The following is a 21,504-nucleotide window of genomic DNA, read 5'->3' as shown; positions in this document are numbered from 1 at the left end:
TAGTGATAGGACAAGGGGTGATGGCTTCACACTGGAAGAGGGGAGATTTAGGTTAGATATTAGGAGGAAATGCCTTCCTGTGAGGGCGGTGAGCCCCTGGCCCAGGTTGCCCAGAGAAGCTGTGGCTGCCCCATCCCTGGAGGGGTTCAAGGCCAGGTTGGAGGGGGCTTGGGGCAACCTGGGCTGGTGGGAGGTGTCCCTGCCCAGGGCAGGGGGTGGCACTGGGTGATCTTTAAGGTCCCTCCCAACTCTAACCGTTCTATGATTCTATGAGGACGGGGCTCTCCACCTCAGCCCCACGAGGCGTGCAGGGTCCAGCCGCTGCAGGTGGGGGAGTGAGGGGCCCTGTCGGTGTGGGCAGGGCTGGGGCCAGCGAGTGCACCCTGCTCGACACCAGCATCACGTTTTCCCGGCACGGCACGCCGGCAGCAGGGCTCCCATGGGGGGTGGGCATGAAGCTGCCCGAAGGCCGGGGCTGCTCAGGGCTGGGAGCTGGCCCCAGCACAGCCTCCCCAAGGAGGGAGAGAGCAGAGGGGACGCAGCTCCTACGCCGCAGCACAGACAGCAAGGGACAGCTGGGGGGGCAGGAGGGTGGATGTCAGGAGGATGGGGCCAGGCTCTTCTCAGTGGTGCCCAGCGACAGCACAAGAGGTAATGGGCACAAACTCGAGCATGGGAAGTTCCACCTCAACATGAGGAGGAACTTCTTTACCCTGAGGGTGGCAGAGCCCAGGCCCAGGTTGCTCAGAGAGGTGGTGGAGTCTCCGCCTCCGGAGACATCCCAAACCCGCCTGGGCGCGTTCCCGTGCCACCTGCTCTGGGTGACCCTGCTCTGGCAGGGGGTTGGACTGGATCATCTCCAGAGGGCCCTTCCAACCCTCTGATTCTGTGATTCTATGGGATCCAGCTGCACTCAGACTCCTCTCTGAGAAGGAGTTTAGAAAGAAAGGGGGCCCTTTCGGAACCTCTCAGGGTCTCCCTGACAGCTCTGTCTGACCCTGTCCTCTGTGCAGTAAATAACCAAGGGTGCCTTGCCATCCAATCTTGTTAAAACACTTGTTGCACTGACTGTCAGACTTTGTGAAATCCCTCTTTAATATCAGTCCATGTGTCAGTGCTGCTCTCTCCGAGTGAAGCGCGTCACCTGCGGCACTTTCCCACCCTCATCCCTTTGTCCCCTTCCTGTGGGCCCGGGCACATCCAGTGCCGCGGGCTGCTCTGCACGCAGCAGATTCTCTGCCCTTGGGTCTCTCCAGGGCACCGCGGGGCAGCGCAGGAGTCCTCCCTTGGCTCTGGGAGTTCAGATCCGTCTCCCGGGGGTGAGAGGGACAGCAGGAGCCAATGGCACAACTCTTTGTCTTCCTTGCAGATCCCCAAAGCCATAGACAGCATGCTGGAGACGTCGGTGCTCAGCTGTCCTGCCTCCAGATTGAGCAAGGTGCTGCAGAATATCTTGCAGGTGTGGCACGTGCCAAGAGTGGGCTTCAGAGGGGCTGTTCCTCACCCTGGGGGGAAGGGGGGACAGTCCCCACCCCAGTGCCCCGCAGAGCCAGCACACCGCAGGGAGGGTGCCCACCTGCCTTGGGTAACCAGGGGCTGCCCCCCAGGCTCTTCCAGAGCACAGTGGCCGCAGAGGGTGGCATCTGCCTTCCTGCCGGGCCACAAGGAGGGCTCTGCAGAGGCATCTGCACAGGCTGGATCGATGGGCCAATGGTGTGAGGTTCAACAAGGCCAAGCGCTGGGGTCACAACAGCGCCATGAACGCGACAGGCTGGGGGGGAAGAGTGGCTGGAGAGCTGCCTGGTGAAAAAGCTGCTGAATATGAGCCAGCAGTGTGCCCATGTGGCCAAAAAGGCGAATAGCGTCCTGGCCTGTGTCAGCAATGGTGTGGCCAGCGGGACTGGGGCAGTGATGGTGACCTGTACTGGGCAGCGGTGAGGCCCCACCTCGCGGGCTGTGTCCAGTTCTGGGCCCCTCACCACAAAAAAGACATGGAGGGGCTGGAGCGAGTCCAGAGAAGGGCAACGGAGCTGGTGAGGGGTCTGGAGCACGAGTCCGGTGAGGAGCGGCTGAGGGGGCTGGGGGTGTTCGGGCTTTGCTTGAGATCAGAGGAAGCCTTAATGGCCTGGAAAAGGCTGAGCTCCAGGTGAAAGAAGACGAGGCCGTGTTGAAGGCCGTTCTGCAGTGGATTGCTCCTGACGGTGCCCAGCAGCACCTTCTCTGGGCTGGTGCCGGGCCTTGTTCCTCCCCAGGGGCAGGACTTGGCCCTTGCTGACCTTCAGGAGGTTCCTGCTGGCCCCTGTCTCCAGCCCACCCAGCTCCCCAGGCCCCAGCACACCCACTGGGGTACAACCCACCCCCACCCCCCACTTTGGTGGGTGCCAGCGCGCCCCACTGGGTCGGGCGCTGAGGGGGTCGCTGCCCCAGCTGCAGGGTGGGAGGATGAACCGCAGCACCAGGGGTAGAGAAAAACGTTTATTTCTGCCACATTTCAGACGGGGGGAAGCCCGGGGCGGGTGCCGGCCCCACGCCCTCCGGGGAACGCTTTCTCTTCTGGGCCCAGCGCTGCCACCGCTTGCAGGCCTGGCTGAAGCAGGGGAGCCGGCAGCAGCGCTTCCACCAGCCCTTCAGGCAGCCCCACAGCCGGGCACAGCCCCGCTGCAGGCACCGTCCTGCCGGGCACAGCCCCGGGGACGCCTGCCCGCGCTCCCTCTCCGTGCCTTTGGAGCGCCAGAATGTTTTTTTCTTCCAGGCCTTGAAAGTCTGCCTGTCTGGGAGGCTGCTGGGAGGCAGCTGCATGTCTCGGGGCTGCTCTTCCTCGTCCCTCCCGTGCACTGGGACCCACTCTTCCTCGGTCCCTGCCAGCAGCTCCTCTGGGGTGCCCTGGGGGCCAGGCAGCGTCCGTGGGTACAGGGATCCATCACTTCCCACACTATAGAGGGTGTGGAGAGAGGGAATGGAGCCCCGCGGGAGCATACGTTTGCTCTTTGTCATCTCTGGCGTCACCCTGCAGAGGAGGAGAGAAGGGGACCCGCGGGCTGCACCCCCTCCTGGGCCAGCAGGCAGGGCTGCCCAGCGCAGGCAGGGCACGGGGTGAGGGTGTGGGGCAGGATCTGGGGGTCTTGCCCACACTCACCGCTCCTCCAGTGTCAGCCTGGGCTCTGCCCCATCATCTGCTGGCGGAGAGTCTGTGGAGGGAGGAGAGGGAGTGAGCGGCCGGCAGTCCCCGGCACAGCCCCGGCTCAGGGCTGCCGTGGGGTGTCGGCTGTTTGCCGGGTGCTTGGTGCTGGGGCCACTCACCTCTCCGCTCCTCCAGCCGGGCTCTCTCCGCACTTGTCTCAAGCTCCGACTCCTTGCAGCAGCTCTGCAAGTACCCACAGGAGCGGTGTGAGACGGCAGCAGCTCCCTGCCCCACACCGCAGCCCCCCATGTGCCGCAGCCGGCAGCAGCCCTGCCGCAGGCACCGTCCCGCCCTGCACGGCCCCGAGGTTGCCCGGCCACATGCGGGCTCTGGGCTCTGCCAGGGAGCTCCTGCCCATGGCAGCAGGAATCATGGAATCATAGAATCTTCAGGGTTGGAAAGGACCTTTGAGATCATCGAGTCCAACCAGACATAATCCCCAATGCTCCCGTCTGGCCCCGTTTCCGAGTCCTTGGCCTTGCCCCCACCCACAGCCTTCTCCATGGTGGGGCTTGGACCAGACGACCTTTCAAGGTCCCTTCTCAAGCCCACACATTCCATGTTTCTGTGATTCCATGTGTCCCCCCGGCAACTCTGCTGCAAGGCGCTGGGGCCACCCTCGCATCCCAGCGACCCCGGCTGCTCCTGCTTCTCCATGCTGGCAGGGAGTGGGAGGGGTCCCGGTGAAGGTCCCACCACAGGCCCCCAACACCTCCCGCTGCCCCCCACCGCTGGGCCCGGACGGCCGCCACATCCGGCAGCGCTGCTCCGTCTTTACCTGGGTGTCCTGGTCGGAGCAGGCAGGGTCCTCCTGGAAGCGCACCCTCTTGTCCGTGGCCATGGGTGGTGCATCACGGGGGGGCGGGTGCACATCCACGCGGACCTGCACTCGGTTGGGCCGCGCCGGCAGCTCTGGTGACTGGTCCTGGCTGAGGGCCGGCCCTTTCTCCTCCACCTTGTTGCCCTGGTTGGTGGAGGGGGTCCCGGGGCCATGGGTGGCCGGCAGAGGCATGGGGTGCAGCAGCCCATCTTTGCCTCTGTAGTAAATTGTTGGCTGCGAGGGCAGTGGAATCCGCGGCAACAGGCGCTTGCCCTGTGACGCCTCCGTATTCGCCCTGCAGAGGAGGAGAGAGAAGAGACCCCGCTGCACCCCGGCCCCTCCGGCAGCACCCGCGGGCAGCACCCCCTCCTGGGCCGGCGGGCAGGGCTGCCCAGCGCAGGCAGGGCACGGGGTGAGGGTGTGGGGCAGGATCTGGGGGTCTCCCCCACACTCACCTCTTCTTCTGTGTCCGCCTGGGCTGCTTTGCTCCTCGGTCTGCTGGCTGAGAAACTGCGGAGGGAGGAGACGGAGTGAGCGGCCGGCAGCCCCCGGCACAGCCCCGGCTCAGGGCTGCTGTGGGGTGTTGGCCGTTGGCTGGGTGCTCCATGCCGGGGCCACTCACCTCTCTGCGCCTTCAGCCGGCCACTCGACGCCTTCTTCCGTGTCATAGTCTTCTTCCACCACCTCTGCAGGACCCAAAGCAGCTTGGTGAGACCGGAGCAGCTCCAGCCCCACACCGCAGCCCCCAAGGCCATCCCACGCCACCACGCGCCGCAGGGCAGTGCGGTGCGGTGCGGTGCAGCAGTCACCTACCCGTAGACGCTTGGTCTGCAGCAGACCACAGAACACGCTCAGCACCATCACAAGAAGCAGCAGTGGGGCCAGCTGAGCCACATGGGAGCCACTGGAGCGACCCATGGCACCGGCTCCGGTGTGACCGCCCGCGCTGCTCTGAGTCACCAGCACAGATCCCCAGGGTCCTCCTGGGTACCCAGTGATGGGAACGCCAAGACGGCTGGGGTGGCAGTGGCCGAGGCTGCAGTCTGCCCACACGATGCCAGACTGCAGTGCCCAGTGCCTGCTGCCTGCTCCTGCGGTGCCCGCACCCCCTTTTATAGGAGGGCAGGGAGCCACGCCCCGCTTTGTGACATCACAGGGCAGGGTAACCTGATGGGCTGGGGCAACAGGCGCTGGGCTGGGACAACTGATGCCGGGCTGGGGTCTTTTTCTCCCTCCTGGGATCCTGCCGGTGGAGACAAGGCCCCTTCTTTTGAGTTTGTGGGAAAGTAACGGCAGATCGGCGAGGAGGAGTGTAAATACGCTCCAGTGACTTGCAGCTGGGGTGCTGGAAAACGCACAGAGCACACCGATTGTTGCTCAGTCTTGTGTGCTTGCAAGTAGGACGTCCGCACTTGGATAACGTAAGTCTGCGGTGCACTCAGGGACACCTTAGCCAGCCGCTTGAGAATCCTGCCCTGTTGTTGAAGAAGAGGCAAGCGCAGGGGGGAAACTAGGCCTGCTGGAACCCTTCAACTACCGGCAAGAACAGGGAGTCCGGGCGCTCTCGCTCTCTCGCTCACAAGGACTTTCTCGCTCATAAGGACTCTCTGGCTCCGCGGTACCTGCGGCCCCTGCTTGCGTGCCTCTGCGCGGGGGCTGCTTTGGAGATTCCCGGACCCTCGAGGCGTCAAGATTAAATTTCTTCTTTGCCTTTCTTCCGTGGTTTTGTGGTCGGTCCTGCCTGCATCGGCTCACACATTTGGCGTAGTCGGCTGTCCTGGTTCCGGCGGGGATAGGGTTAATTCTCCCTGGTATTCCATGCCAGGGGAGCCATGCCCACCCTGAGCTGCCGGGGGTGGGGGCAGGGAGTCGCCGCGTAGAATCACAGAATCATAGAATCTTCATGGTTGGGAAGGACCTTTGAGATCATCGAGTCCAACCACGCACACGCCAAAGGATAACCCGCAAGCCTGTAGCGTTGCTTGGGGTCGTTGTGACCGAAATGCAGGACCCGGCCCTTGGCCTTATTAAACCTCATACAGTTGGCCTTGGCCCGTCGATCCAGCCTGTCCAGGTCCCTCTGCAGAGCCTTCCTACCCTCAAGCAGATCAACACTCCCACCGAGCTTGGTGTCGTCTGCAAACTTACTGAGGGTGCACTCAATCCCCTCATCCACACCATTGATAAAGATACTAAACAAAACTGGCCCCAAAACTGAGCCCTGAGGGGCACCACTGGTGACGGGCCGCCAAGAGGATTTCACCCCATTAATCCCAACTCTCTGGGCACGGCCATCCAGCCAGTTTTTAACCCAGCGAAGAGTACACTTGTCTATGCCAGGATTCGCCAGCTTCTCCAGGAGAATGCTGTGGGGGACGGTGTCAAAGGCCTTACCAAAGTCCAGACAGACGACGTCCACAGCCTTCCCGCGTCCAGAAGGCGGGTGACGTGGTCATAGAAAGAGATCAGGTTGGTTAAGCAGGACCTCCCTTTGCTAAACCCCTGCTGGCTGGCCCCGGTCCCTTGGCTGCCCGGCGCTTGCCGTGAGAGCTCACTCAAGATGATCCTCTCCATGATCTTTCCTGGTACCGAGGTCAGGCTGACAGGCCTGTACTTTCCCGGATCCTCCTTCCCACCCTTCTTGTAGATGGGCGTCACATTAGCCACCCTCCAGTCATCTGCTGCCTCCCCTCTTGACCGAGACTGTTGATAACTGATGGAGAGAGGCTTGGTGAGCTCTCCCGCCAGTGGTCTATAGCACACTCCCGGCACAAGATCTCCCTTATTCGCCTTCCCCTTCGTCCTTAACCATAAACACTCGACTTTATCATCACTGCAATCTAGCTCTATACCATCAAAACATTCCCTGGTGTACAGAGCCACACCCCCGCCTCTCCTTCCTTGCCTGTCCCTTCTGAGGAGCTTAAGGCCATTCATGGCGCCTTTCCAGTCGTGACAGTCATCCCACCAGGTCTCCCTGATGGCCACTACCTCATAGCTGTCGTGCTGCACAATGGCTTCCAGCTCATCCCGTCGGTTGCCCATGCTCCGTGCGTTCGTGTAGACGCGCTTGAGCTGAGCTACCCCCATCCTTGGCCCTTTAGCCCTAGGCTCGTTACTAGTGGGCCCGGTTTTATCCCCTTCCCCCTTCCATTCGAGTTTAAAGCCCTGTCCATGAGCCTTGCTAACTCTTGGCCTAGTCCCCTTTTCCCCTTTCGGGATCGGCTTTTCCCATTCTTAGCGAGCAGGCCCGGCGTCCTGCAGATCAAACTACGATCACAGAACCCAAAGCCCTGCTCGTAGCACCAGTTCTGGAGCCGGGTGTTGATCTGTCCGATTTTCTTGTTTACCCATTTGCCAGTCCCCACAACTGGAAGGGCAGAGGAGAACACAGTTTGTGCTCCCGAAGCCTTGACAAGCCGCCCCAAGGCCCTGAAATCTTTCTCCATTGCCCTCAGACTTCTGCTCTCCAGCTCCTCACTGTCTGCCTGGAAGATCAAAAGAGGGTAATAATCGGAGGGCCGTATCAGGCCAGGAAGCTTCCTGGCTATATCCTTAAGACGGGCCCCAGGGAGGCAGCAGACCTCCCTGTGGGAAGGGTCCGGCCTGCATACGGGACCCTCCGTTCCCCTCAGAGGAGCGGGGCCAGAGGAGGCCCCGGAGATGCTGGGAGGGCTGGAGCCCCTCTGCTGTGAGGACAGGCTGAGAGAGCTGGGGGGGTTCAGCCTGGAGAAGAGAAGGCTCCGGGGAGACCTCGGAGCCCCTTCCAGTCCCTAAAGGGGCTCCAGGAGAGATGGGGAGGGACTCTGGAGCAGGGAGGGGAGCCATGGACGAGGGGGAATGGCTTCGAACTGATAGAGGGGAGATTTGGGCGAGAGACCAGGAGGAAATGCCTCCCTGTGAGGGGGGTGAGCCCCTGGCCCAGGTTGCCCAGAGAAGCTGTGGCTGCCCCATCCCTGGAGGGGTTCAAGGCCAGGTTGGAGGGGGCTTGGGGCAACCTGGGCTGGTGGGAGGTGTCCCTGCCCAGGGCAGGGGGTGGCACTGGGTGATCTTTAAGGTCCCTCCCAACTCTAACCGTTCTATGATTCTATGAGGACGGGGCTCTCCACCTCAGCCCCACGAGGCGTGCAGGGTCCAGCCGCTGCAGGTGGGGGAGTGAGGGGCCCTGTCGGTGTGGGCAGGGCTGGGGCCAGCGAGCGCACCCTGCTCGACGCCAGCATCACGTTTTCCCGGCACGGCACGCCGGCAGCAGGGCTCCCATGGGGGGTGGGCATGAAGCTGCCCGAAGGCCGGGGCTGCTCAGGGCTGGGAGCTGGCCCCAGCACAGCCTCCCCAAGGAGGGAGAGAGCAGAGGGGACGCAGCTCCTACGCCGCAGCACAGACAGCAAGGGACAGCTGGGGGGGCAGGAGGGTGGATGTCAGGAGGATGGGGCCAGGCTCTTCTCAGTGGTGCCCAGCGACAGCACAAGAGGTAATGGGCACAAACTCGAGCATGGGAAGTTCCACCTCAACATGAGGAGGAACTTCTTTACCCTGAGGGTGGCAGAGCCCTGGCCCAGGTTGCCCAGAGAGGTGGTGGAGTCTCCGCCTCCGGAGACATCCCAAACCCGCCTGGGCGCGTTCCCGTGCCACCTGCTCTGGGTGACCCTGCTCTGGCAGGGGGTTGGACTGGATCATCTCCAGAGGGCCCTTCCAACCCTCTGATTCTGTGATTCTATGGGATCCAGCTGCACTCAGACTCCTCTCTGAGAAGGAGTTTAGAAAGAAAGGGGGCCCTTTCGGAACCTCTCAGGGTCTCCCTGACAGCTCTGTCTGACCCTGTCCTCTGTGCAGTAAATAACCAAGGGTGCCTTGCCATCCAATCTTGTTAAAACACTTGTTGCACTGACTGTCAGACTTTGTGAAATCCCTCTTTAATATCAGTCCATGTGTCAGTGCTGCTCTCTCCGAGTGAAGCGCGTCACCTGCGGCACTTTCCCACCCTCATCCCTTTGTCCCCTTCCTGTGGGCCCGGGCACATCCAGTGCCGCGGGCTGCTCTGCACGCAGCAGATTCTCTGCCCTTGGGTCTCTCCAGGGCACCGCGGGGCAGCGCAGGAGTCCTCCCTTGGCTCTGGGAGTTCAGATCCGTCTCCCGGGGGTGAGAGGGACAGCAGGAGCCAATGGCACAACTCTTTGTCTTCCTTGCAGATCCCCAAAGCCATAGACAGCACGCTGGAGACGTCGGTGCTCAGCTGTCCTGCCTCCAGATTGAGCAAGGTGCTGCAGAATATCTTGCAGGTGTGGCACGTGCCAAGAGTGGGCTTCAGAGGGGCTGTTCCTCACCCTGGGGGGAAGGGGGGACAGTCCCCACCCCAGTGCCCCGCAGAGCCAGCACACCGCAGGGAGGGTGCCCACCTGCCTTGGGTAACCAGGGGCTGCCCCCCAGGCTCTTCCAGAGCACAGTGGCCGCAGAGGGTGGCATCTGCCTTCCTGCCGGGCCACAAGGAGGGCTCTGCAGAGGCATCTGCACAGGCTGGATCGATGGGCCAATGGTGTGAGGTTCAACAAGGCCAAGCGCTGGGGTCACAACAGCGCCATGAACGCGACAGGCTGGGGGGGAAGAGTGGCTGGAGAGCTGCCTGGTGAAAAAGCTGCTGAATATGAGCCAGCAGTGTGCCCATGTGGCCAAAAAGGCGAATAGCGTCCTGGCCTGTATCAGCAATGGTGTGGCCAGCGGGACTGGGGCAGTGATGGTGACCTGTACTGGGCAGCGGTGAGGCCCCACCTCGCGGGCTGTGTCCAGTTCTGGGCCCCTCACCACAAAAAAGACATGGAGGGGCTGGAGCGAGTCCAGAGAAGGGCAACGGAGCTGGTGAGGGGTCTGGAGCACGAGTCCGGTGAGGAGCGGCTGAGGGGGCTGGGGGTGTTCAGGCTTTGCTTGAGATCAGAGGAAGCCTTAATGGCCTGGAAAAGGCTGAGCTCCACGTGAAAGAAGACGAGGCCGTGTTGAAGGCCGTTCTGCAGTGGATTGCTCCTGACGGTGCCCAGCAGCACCTTCTCTGGGCTGGTGCCGGGCCTTGTTCCTCCCCAGGGGCAGGACTTGGCCCTTGCTGACCTTCAGGAGGTTCCTGCTGGCCCCTGTCTCCAGCCCACCCAGCTCCCCAGGCCCCAGCACACCCACTGGGGTACAACCCACCCCCACCCCCCACTTTGGTGGGTGCCAGCGCGCCCCACTGGGTCGGGCGCTGAGGGGGTCGCTGCCCCAGCTGCAGGGTGGGAGGATGAACCACAGCACCAGGGGTAGAGAAAAACGTTTATTTCTGCCACATTTCAGATGGGGGGAAGGCCGGGGCGGGTGCCGGCCCCACGCCCTCCGGGGAACGCTTTCTCTTCTGGGCCCAGCGCTGCCACCGCTTGCAGGCCTGGCTGAAGCAGGGGAGCCGGCAGCAGCGCTTCCACCAGCCCTTCAGGCAGCCCCACAGCCGGGCACAGCCCCGCTGCAGGCACCGTCCTGCCGGGCACAGCCCCGGGGACGCCTGCCCGCGCTCCCTCTCCGTGCCTTTGGAGCGCTGGACTGGTTTTTCTTCCAGGCCTTGAAAGTCTGCCTGTCTGGGAGGCTGCTGGGAGGCAGCTGCATGTCTCGGGGCTGCTCTTCCTCGTCCCTCCCGCGCACTGGGACCCACTCTTCCTCGGTCCCGGCCAGCAGCTCCTCTGGGGTGCCCTGGGGGCCAGGCAGCGTCCGTGGGTACAGGGATCCATCACTTCCCACACTATAGAGGGTGTGGAGAGAGGGAATGGAGCCCCGCGGGAGCATACGTTTGCTGTTTGTCGTCTCTGGCGTCACCCTGCAGAGGAGGAGAGAAGGGGACCCGCGGGCTGCACCCCCTCCTGGGCCGGCAGGCAGGGCTGCCCAGCGCAGGCAGGGCACGGGGTGAGGGTGTGGGGCAGGATCTGGGGGTCTTGCCCACACTCACCGCTCCTCCAGTGTCAGCCTGGGCTCTGCCCCATCATCTGCTGGCGGAGAGTCTGTGGAGGGAGGAGAGGGAGTGAGCGGCCGGCAGCCCCCGGCACAGCCCCGGCTCAGGGCTGCCGTGGGGTGTCGGCCGTTTGCCGGGTGCTTGGTGCTGGGGCCACTCACCTCTCCGCTCCTCCAGCCGGGCTCTTTCCGCACTTGTCTCAAGCTCCGACTCCTTGCAGCAGCTCTGCAAGTACCCACAGGAGCGGTGTGAGACGGCAGCAGCTCCCTGCCCCACACCGCAGCCCCCCATGTGCCGCAGCCGGCAGCAGCCCTGCCGCAGGCACCGTCCCGCCCTGCACGGCCCCGAGGTTGCCCGGCCACATGCGGGCTCTGGGCTCTGCCAGGGAGCTCCTGCCCGTGGCAGCAGGAATCATGGAATCATAGAATCTTCAGGGTTGGAAAGGACCTTTGAGATCATCGAGTCCAACCAGACATAATCCCCAATGCTCCCGTCTGGCCCCGTTTCCGAGTCCTTGGCCTTGCCCCCACCCACAGCCTTCTCCATGGTGGGCCTCGGACCAGACGACCTTTCAAGGTCCCTTCTCAAGCCCACACATTCCATGTTTCTGTGATTCCATGTGTCCCCCCGGCAACTCTGCTGCAAGGCGCTGGGACCACCCTCGCATCCCAGCGGCCCCGGCTGCTCCTGCTTCTCCATGCTGGCAGGGGGTGGGAGGGGTCCCGGTGAAGGTCCCACCACAGGCCCCCAACACCTCCCGCTGCCCCCCACCGCTGGGCCCGGACGGCCGCCACATCCGGCAGCGCTGCTCCGTCTTTACCTGGGTGTCCTGGTCGGAGCAGGCAGGGTCCTCCTGGAAGCGCACCCTCTTGTCCGTGGCCATGGGTGGTGCATCACGGGGGGGCGGGTGCACATCCACGCGGACCTGCACTCGGTTGGGCCGCGCCGGCAGCTCTGGTGACTGGTCCTGGCTGAGGGCCGGCCCTTTCTCCTCCACCTTGTTGCCCTGGTTGGTGGAGGGGGTCCCGGGGCCATGGGTGGCCGGTAGAGGCATGGGGTGCAGCAGCCCATCTTTGCCTCTGTAGTAAATTGTTGGCTGCGAGGGCAGTGGAATCCGCGGCAACGGGCGCTTGCCCTGTGACGCCTCCGTATTCGCCCTGCAGAGGAGGAGAGAGAAGAGACCCCGCTGCACCCCGGCCCCTCCGGCGGCACCCGCGGGCAGCACCCCCTCCTGGGCCGGCGGGCAGGGCTGCCCAGCGCAGGCAGGGCACGGGGTGAGGGTGTGGGGCAGGATCTGGGGGTCTCCCCCACACTCACCGCTCCTCCAGTGTCAGCCTGGGCTCTGCTCCATCATCTGCTGGCTGAGAAACTGCGGAGGGAGGAGACGGAGTGAGCGGCCGGCAGCCCCCGGCACAGCCCTGGCTCAAGGCTGCCGTGGGGCGTCGGGTGTTTGCCGGGCGCTCAGTGCCGGGGCCACTCACCTCTCCGCTCCTCCAGCCGGCCACTCGACGCCTTCTTCCCTCTCGTAGTCTTCTTCCACCACCTCTGCAGGACCCAAAGCAGCTTGGTGAGACCGGAGCAGCTCCAGCCCCACACCGCATCCCCCAAGGCCATCCCACGCCACCACGCGCCGCAGGGCAGTGCGGTGCGGTGCGATTCAGCAGTCACCTACCCGTTGCACCGGGTGCTGCTTTGGAGATTCTGACACCCACGAGGCGTCAAGATTAAATTTCTTCTTTGCCTTTCACCTGTGGTTTTGTGGTCAGTCCTGCCTGCATCGACTCACACATTTGGCGTGGTCAGCAGTGCCAGGAACACCCGTGCCATGGCTGATAAAAAGTTGGCAACTAGGGAGGCCACTATGCTGCCTCCCCCTATTTTGAGGTGGCCCAGTCCTGAGCGCTGGAGCCCCGGTGGCCACTTTCCTGGCTAAACTGGCTCTGCCAGAGGCTTGGCCCGAAATAAATGATGGGGCGGTGATTACCCCCCAGGCAATTGAAATGGCCATGCGTGGGTTGCCATGGAAAGCGGCATGGCATAATTCTGGCCAATTAGTGGGGAGATTGGGATGGCTCTTAGCTACCGGACTCAGAGCTCTTGACCATGAAGTTGTTGCGTTACGTAGTGAGGTGAGGGAACTGGAAAGCAGGAGTTTACAAGATGCAAAGGTGATTGTGCGAGAAGTAATTAGCGTTCAAGCAGAGCGGTGCCGTGAGCTGCAAGATCACGTAGAGCGGTTGGTGGCACGCGTTGTTAATTGTCCTGAGCGCCCGGCCCTGCCTGGACCACCGTAACAGGCAGCGCACCCTGCGCTCCCTGGCCAAGCTGGAGAACAGGACCACCCTGTCAGGGAGCGGCTCCTCTTCCCGGGGCTCCCGCTCCTCCTTCCCAGAGCCCTGGTCCAGCGTGGCATGCGGCACTCGCCTGCTCGGGACTAATCCATGGTGCCAAGGGGGGCCGGTGCGGCAGCGGGGGCCGGACCTCGGCCTGGACACCCCAGGGGAGCTGCCTCCAGAGATGGAGGAGCGGGTCCGGTGTGCCCTGGCTACATTAAGCTGCCCCCTCACACGACATTCACAGTGTCCGCACGCCGTGGCGAGGACGAGGGAAATCAAGGAGGGGACACACACACACACAGCAGCATGAACCTCTGGAACAGCGAGTGCATTGCGCCGGCAGAGTTTGAGCTACTCGTATTTTTTTTGTCCTTTTTTTTTTTATTTTTTATTTTTCCTCGTTGGGGGATGGCAGTCAACGTGCACGCTGCCTCCACAAACCGAGGGGCTGTGAGTTGATGGTTGAGATAGTTTCTTGGGTAAATCAAAAAATTGGCTTTGAGCGACAAAAAAAAGTGGATCCGGGGGAAAAAAAAAAAAAAAACAAACAAAAAAGCTGGATCCAAACTAAAGCCACAACATTTTCCTTTGAAGTACAAGGCGTTTATCCAACTTAAAACAGTTTGCCATCTTGTTCTTGACAAAACATTCCTCTCTTGGTTTTATTTCTCCCTCCATTTCTAAACTGAAGACTCTGACCCAAGATCCCCCAAAGATTATTTATGAGCTTAAATTAATTCTTCCAGTCCCAGCACTTAAGCACGGGGACCGGGCTCTTCCAGGTTGGGGGCCTTCTGATGCCACTCCTCGCTCCTACTTATTATCTCTTGAGTTTTAAATCCCCTAGAATAAGGCCGTTTTTTTCCCCTCCGCGTGACTGTCTATCATCTAGCTAAAACGTGTATGTTCATAACTGGGTAAGTAATTAGCCAGAGGTTGTTGGACGTTATTACAAAAAAATTGTAGTATTTGAGATTATCAGAGATATGAAAAGAGCATGGCAAGGAGAGGCAAAGAAATAGGGATTTTGAAAAGCTCGTTTCTGCAAAAAAAACCCCAAAAAACCGAAATAGCGTTGCATTCAAATGTCATGTATTAAATGTTCTGTATTAAAATAGGAGGTAAGAAATATTTCTTAATATAATCTCAGGCGTGTCTGGAACTGACCTGGGACAAAGCGTGACCCCACTGTCGCCAGACCGATATCACAGGCCCCTCCTGAGCCCCTCGCATCCGCCGGGACCAGCTGGGGAACAGCGTGGGGGGCTGCCGGGTGTCACCAAGGGGGGCTCTGCCTGCCCCAGGATGTCACCAAGGGGGTCCCTGACTGCCCCGGGATGTCACAAAGGGGGATGTGCCCTGGGCACCGGCGTCTGGCAACACCCGGCAGACTGCAGCCTCAGCCTCTGCCACCCCAGCACCGTCGGGTGTCCCGTCACCTGGCAGGTCACCGGGGACCCACATCGCGGGCCTGGGCGGGTGACTCTCAGCTCTGCGACCACAGCGGGGCTGGTGTCATGGAGCGCTCCGACGTCCCCCCAGCGCCTCGGCTGCTCTCGCTGCTGATGCGCGTGGTGAGGCGCTGCATGGCCTCCGCCATGCTGCTGGCTGAGCGGCTCTGGGTGGGTGACTGCTTCACCGTGTGGCGCTGCGCCGTGGCGTGGGGTGGTGGGGAGCGGTTTGGGGGCTGTGGCGTGGGGCCGGGAGCTGCTCCTGTCTCACGCTGCTGCTGGGGGCACTTGCAGAGCTGCTGTAAGAAGACTAAGCGAGAGAGGAGGGTGGCGAGAGCCCGGCCGAAGGAGCAGAGAGGTGAGTGGCCCCGGCACCGAGCACCCGGCAAATGGCCGACACCCCACGGCAGCCCTGAGCCGGGACTGTGCCGGGGGCTGCCGGCTGCTCACTCCGTCTCCTCCTTCTGCAGCTTCTCGGCCAGAAGAACAAGAATCAGAGCCCAGGTGGACGCTGGAGGAGCGGTGAGTGTGGGGGAGACCCCCAGATCCTGCCCCACACCCTCACCCCGTGCCCTGCCTGCGCTGAGCAGCCCTGCCTGCCGGCCCAGGAGGGGGTGCTGCCCGCGGGTGCCGCCGGAGGGGCCGGGGTGCAGCGGGGTCTCTTCTCTCTCCTCCTCTGCAGGGCGAATACGGAGCCGTGGAGGAGGGAGTGCCTGTTCCCGCGGGCCTCCCTGCCCTCGCTGACAATGATTTATCATTTAAGCAGCGACAGCTCCCTGTACCCCCTGCCCCCCGCAGACCGCCACAGCTCCCTGCCCTCCCTGCCAACAATAGACCACCTCAGCACGGATGGCTCCATGTACCCTCTTCCTCCCCCAGTCCCCTGGGACCTCCCGCCCTCCCTCCCGCCATTGCCACACCTCGGCACCAACAGCTCCCTGGGGTCCCTGCACCCCCCGGACCACCAGGCTCCTCAGCCCTCCCTCCACCACCTGCCCAGTGACGACTCCCTTTCCCTCCTGTCCCTCCTGGACCCCTTGGACTCCTGGCCCCCGCTGCCACCCCCATCAGGGAGCAGCCACAGCCATGGACAAGCGCACTCGCCAGGCCATCCAGACGAAGACAGAATGGAGCTGCCCGCGCCAATGGGCGGTGGAGAAGCCTGTGGTGACAGGGACAAGGCTGTGGAGAGAGAAGCCCTGGTTTTGGCCACACAAAGAGATGCTCTCCGTGAAGGGTCAGAAGGAGGAGAGACACTGGACAGGGACTTGGGCAGAGGCACAAACTCCTGCACCATCATCTGAAGTGTTGCAAAAATAAATGTCTTTCTCTACCCCTGGTGCTGGGGTTCGTCCCCCCACCCTGCAGTTATTCAAGTGCGGACGTCCTACTTGCAAGCACACAAGACTGACCAACAATCGGTGTGCTCTGTGCGTTTTCCAGCACCCCAGCTGCAAGTCACTGGAGCGTATTTACACTCCTCCTCGCCAATCTGCTGTTACTTTCCCACAAACTCAAAAGAAGTGGGGGTGGCACTCAGCGGTGGGGGGCAGCGGGAGGTGTCGGGGGGCAGCAGGGGGTGTAGGGGGCCTGCGGTGGGACCTTCACCGGGACCCCTCCCACCCCCTGCCAGCATGGAGAAGCAGGAGCAGCCGGGGCCGCTGGGATGCGAGGGTGGTCCCAGCGCCTTGCAGCAGAGTTGCCGGGGGGACACATGGAATCACAGAAACATGGAATGTGTGGGCTTGAGAAGGGACCTTGAAAGGTCGTCTGGTCCAAGCCCCACCATGGAGAAGGCTGTGGGTGGGGGCAAGGCCAAGGACTCGGAAACGGGGCCAGACGGGAGCATTGGGGATTATGTCTGGTTGGACTCGATGATCTCAAAGGTCCTTTCCAACCCTGAAGATTCTATGATTCCATGATTCCTGCTGCCACGGGCAGGAGCTCCCTGGCAGAGCCCAGAGCCCGCACGTGGCCGGGCAACCTCGGGGCCGTGCAGGGCAGGACGGTGCCTGCAGCAGGGCTGCTGCCGGCTGCGGCACATGGGGGGCTGCGGTGTGGGGCAGGGAGCTGCTGCGGTCTCACACCGCTCCTGTGGGTACTTGCAGAGCTGCTGCAAGGAGTCGGAGCTTGAGACAAGTGCGGAGAGAGCCCGGCTGGAGGAGCGGAGAGGTGAGTGGCCCCAGCACCGAGCACCCGGCAAACGGCCGACACCCCACGGCAGCCCTGAGCCGGGGCTGTGCCGGGGGCTGCCGGCCGCTCACTCCCTCTCCTCCCTCCACAGACTCTCCGCCAGCAGATGATGGGGCAGAGCCCAGGCTGACACTGGAGGAGCGGTGAGTGTGGGCAAGACCCCCAGATCCTGCCCCACACCCTCACCCCGTGCCCTGCCTGCGCTGGGCAGCCCTGCCTGCCGGCCCAGGAGGGGGTGCAGCCCGCGGGTCCCCTTCTCTCCTCCTCTGCAGGGTGACGCCAGAGACGACAAAGAGCAAACGTATGCTCCCGCGGGGCTCCATTCCCTCTCTCCACACCCTCTATAGTGTGGGAAGTGATGGATCCCTGTACCCACGGACGCTGCCTGGCCCCCAGGGCACCCCAGAGGAGCTGCTGGCCGGGACCGAGGAAGAGTGGGTCCCAGTGCACGGGAGGGACGAGGAAGAGCAGCCCCGAGACATGCAGCTGCCTCCCAGCAGCCTCCCAGACAGGCAGACTTTCAAGGCCTGGAAGAAAAAACCAGTCCAGCGCTCCGAAGGCACGGAGAGGGAGCGTGGGCAGGCGTCCCCGGGGCTGTGCCCGGCAGGACGGTGCCTGCAGCGGGGCTGTGCCCGGCTGTGGGGCTGCCTGAAGGGCTGGTGGAAGCGCTGCTGCCGGCTCCCCTGCTTCAGCCAGGCCTGCAAGCGGTGGCAGCGCTGGGCCCAGAAGAGAAAGCGTTCCCCGGAGGGCGTGGGGCCGGCACCCGCCCCGGGCTTCCCCCCGTCTGAAATGTGGCAGAAATAAACGTTTTTCTCTACCCCTGGTGCTGCGGTTCATCCTCCCACCCTGCAGCTGGGGCAGCGACCCCCTCAGCGCCCGACCCAGTGGGGCGCGCTGGCACCCACCAAAGTGGGGGGTGGGGGTGGGTTGTACCCCAGTGGGTGTGCTGGGGCCTGGGGAGCTGGGTGGGCTGGAGACAGGGGCCAGCAGGAACCTCCTGAAGGTCAGCAAGGGCCAAGTCCTGCCCCTGGGGAGGAACAAGGCCCGGCACCAGCCCAGAGAAGGTGCTGCTGGGCACCGTCAGGAGCAATCCACTGCAGAACAGCCTTCAACACGGCCTCGTCTTCTTTCACCTGGAGCTCAGCCTTTTCCAGGCCATTAAGGCTTCCTCTGATCTCAAGCAAAGCCCGAACACCCCCAGCCCCCTCAGCCGCTCCTCACCGGACTCGTGCTCCAGACCCCTCACCAGCTCCGTTGCCCTTCTCTGGACTCGCTCCAGCCCCTCCATGTCTTTTTTGTGGTGAGGGGCCCAGAACTGGACACAGCCCGCGAGGTGGGGCCTCACCGCTGCCCAGTACAGGTCACCATCACTGCCCCAGTCCCGCTGGCCACACCATTGCTGATACAGGCCAGGACGCTATTCGCCTTTTTGGCCACATGGGCACACTGCTGGCTCATATTCAGCAGCTTTTTCACCAGGCAGCTCTCCAGCCACTCTTCCCCCCCAGCCTGTCGCGTTCATGGCGCTGTTGTGACCCCAGCGCTTGGCCTTGTTGAACCTCACACCATTGGCCCATCGATCCAGCCTGTGCAGATGCCTCTGCAGAGCCCTCCTTGTGGCCAGGCAGGAAGGCAGATGCCACCCTCTGCGGCCACTGTGCTCTGGAAGAGCCTGGGGGGCAGCCCCTGGTTACCCAAGGCAGGTGGGCACCCTCCCTGCGGTGTGCTGGCTCTGCGGGGCACTGGGGTGGGGACTGTCCCCCCTTCCCCCCAGGGTGAGGAACAGCCCCTCTGAAGCCCACTCTTGGCACGTGCCACACCTGCAAGATATTCTGCAGCACCTTGCTGAATCTGGAGGCAGGACAGCTGAGCACCGACGTCTCCAGCGTGCTGTCTATGGCTTTGGGGATCTGCAAGGAAGACAAAGAGTTGTGCCATTGGCTCCTGCTGTCCCTCTCAGCCCCGGGAGACGGATCTGAACTCCCAGAGCCAAGGGAGGACTCCTGCGCTGCCCCGCGGTGCCCTGGAGAGACCCAAGGGCAGAGAATCTGCTGCGTGCAGAGCAGCCCGCGGCACTGGATGTGCCCGGGCCCACAGGAAGGGGACAAAGGGATGAGGGTGGGAAAGTGCCGCAGGTGACGCGCTTCACTCGGAGAGAGCAGCACTGACACATGGACTGATATTAAAGAGGGATTTCACAAAGTCTGACAGTCAGTGCAACAAGTGTTTTAACAAGATTGGATGGCAAGGCACCCTTGGTTATTTACTGCACAGAGGACAGGGTCAGACAGAGCTGTCAGGGAGACCCTGAGAGGTTCCGAAAGGGCCCCCTTTCTTTCTAAACTCCTTCTCAGAGAGGAGTCTGAGTGCAGCTGGATCCCATAGAATCACAGAATCAGAGGGTTGGAAGGGCCCTCTGGAGATGATCCAGTCCAACCCCCTGCCAGAGCAGGGTCACCCAGAGCAGGTGGCACGGGAACGCGCCCAGGCGGGTTTGGGACGTCTCCGGAGGCGGAGACTCCACCACCTCTCTGGGCAACCTGGGCCAGGGCTCTGCCACCCTCAGGGTAAAGAAGTTCCTCCTCATGTTGAGGTGGAACTTCCCATGCTCGAGTTTGTGCCCATTACCTCTTGTGCTGTCGCTGGGCACCACTGAGAAGAGCCTGGCCCCATCCTCCTGACATCCACCCTCCTGCCCCCCCAGCTGTCCCTTGCTGTCTGTGCTGCGGCGTAGGAGCTGCGTCCCCTCTGCTCTCTCCCTCCTTGGGGAGGCTGTGCTGGGGCCAGCTCCCAGCCCTGAGCAGCCCCGGCCTTCGGGCAGCTTCATGCCCACCCCCCATGGGAGCCCTGCTGCCGGCGTGCCGTGCCGGGAAAACGTGATGCTGGCGTCGAGCAGGGTGCGCTCGCTGGCCCCAGCCCTGCCCACACCGACAGGGCCCCTCACTCCCCCACCTGCAGCGGCTGGACCCTGCACGCCTCGTGGGGCTGAGGTGGAGAGCCCCGTCCTCATAGAATCATAGAACGGTTAGAGTTGGGAGGGACCTTAAAGACCACCCAGTGCCACCCCCTGCCCTGGGCAGGGACACCTCCCACCAGACCAGGTTGCCCCAAGCCCCCTCCAACCTGGCCTTGAACCCCTCCAGGGATGGGGCAGCCACAGCTTCTCTGGGCAACCTGGGCCAGGGGCTCACCCCCCTCACAGGGAGGCATTTCCTCCTGATCTCTCGCCCAAATCTCCCCTCTATCAGTTCGAAGCCATTCCCCCTCGTCCATGGCTCCCCTCCCTGCTCCAGAGTCCCTCCCCATCTCTCCTGGAGCCCCTTTAGGGACTGGAAGGGGCTCCGAGGTCTCCCCGGAGCCTTCTCTTCTCCAGGCTGAACCCCCCCAGCTCTCTCAGCCTGTCCTCACAGCAGAGGGGCTCCAGCCCTCCCAGCATCTCCGGGGCCTCCTCTGGCCCCGCTCCTCTGAGGGGAACGGAGGGTCCCGTATGCAGGCCGGACCCTTCCCACAGGGAGGTCTGCTGCCTCCCTGGGGCCCGTCTTAAGGATATAGCCAGGAAGCTTCCTGGCCTGATACGGCCCTCCGATTATTACCCTCTTTTGATCTTCCAGGCAGACAGTGAGGAGCTGGAGAGCAGAAGTCTGAGGGCAATGGAGAAAGATTTCAGGGCCTTGGGGCGGCTTGTCAAGGCTTCGGGAGCACAAACTGTGTTCTCCTCTGCCCTTCCAGTTGTGGGGACTGGCAAATGGGTAAACAAGAAAATCGGACAGATCAACACCCGGCTCCAGAACTGGTGCTACGAGCAGGGCTTTGGGTTCTGTGATCGTAGTTTGATCTGCAGGACGCCGGGCCTGCTCGCTAAGAATGGGAAAAGCCGATCCCGAAAGGGGAAAAGGGGACTAGGCCAAGAGTTAGCAAGGCTCATGGACAGGGCTTTAAACTCGAATGGAAGGGGGAAGGGGATAAAACCGGGCCCGCTAGTAACGAGCCTAGGGCTAAAGGGCCAAGGATGGGGGTAGCTCAGCTCAAGCGCGTCTACACGAACGCACGGAGCATGGGCAACCGACGGGATGAGCTGGAAGCCATTGTGCAGCACGACAGCTATGAGGTAGTGGCCATCAGGGAGACCTGGTGGGATGACTGTCACGACTGGAAAGCCGCCATGAATGGCCTTAAGCTCCTCAGAAGGGACAGGCAAGGAAGGAGAGGCGGGGGTGTGGCTCTGTACACCAGGGAATGTTTTGATGGTATAGAGCTAGATTGCAGTGATGATAAAGTCGAGTGTTTATGGTTAAGGACGAAGGGGAAGGCGAATAAGGGAGATCTTGTGCCGGGAGTGTGCTATAGACCACTGGCGGGAGAGCTCACCAAGCCTCTCTCCATCAGTTATCAACAGTCTCGGTCAAGAGGGGAGGCAGCAGATGACTGGAGGGTGGCTAATGTGACGCCCATCTACAAGAAGGGTGGGAAGGAGGATCCGGGAAAGTACAGGCCTGTCAGCCTGACCTCGGTACCAGGAAAGATCATGGAGAGGATCATCTTGAGTGAGCTCTCACGGCAAGCGC

Source organism: Larus michahellis, chromosome 26, assembly GCF_964199755.1.
Source record: "Larus michahellis chromosome 26, bLarMic1.1, whole genome shotgun sequence".
NCBI lineage: Eukaryota > Metazoa > Chordata > Aves > Charadriiformes > Laridae > Larus > Larus michahellis.
Note: the sequence above shows the minus strand (reverse complement) of the source record.